The sequence below is a fragment of the Grammomys surdaster genome, unplaced genomic scaffold (assembly GCF_004785775.1).
Source record: "Grammomys surdaster isolate TR1022 unplaced genomic scaffold, NIH_TR_1.0 126859, whole genome shotgun sequence".
Taxonomy (NCBI): Eukaryota; Metazoa; Chordata; class Mammalia; order Rodentia; family Muridae; genus Grammomys; species Grammomys surdaster.
This window is the reverse complement of record NW_021621645.1, coordinates 1-341: the sequence shown is the minus strand read 5'-3', so window position 1 is coordinate 341 and position 341 is coordinate 1.

Below are 341 nucleotides of genomic sequence, written 5' to 3'. Positions count from 1 at the left end.
AGCTCTTAGCACATTTAATCACTGGAACAGGAATACATAAATATTCACAGTCGCCTTTATTTCCAATCAATTAAGGAAGTACCCATATTTGAAAATGTGTGAGTAGCAGAAAATGTGATGAATCCGTGAAAGATTTAATAGAATAGCATATGTCTAACTCTCTCATGAGAAGATAAAGAAGTAAAGCTACTTAAGAGAGAGACAGACGGTACAGGAAGAAGATACTACAGTACAGGAATACAATAGAATTCATGGAGAACTGTAGATGTGAGAGAGAGAACAAAGCAACCCAGCGAGGAAGAAGGAGGCAGTTTTACTAGGAGAGTTTTAAGGAGACAGAT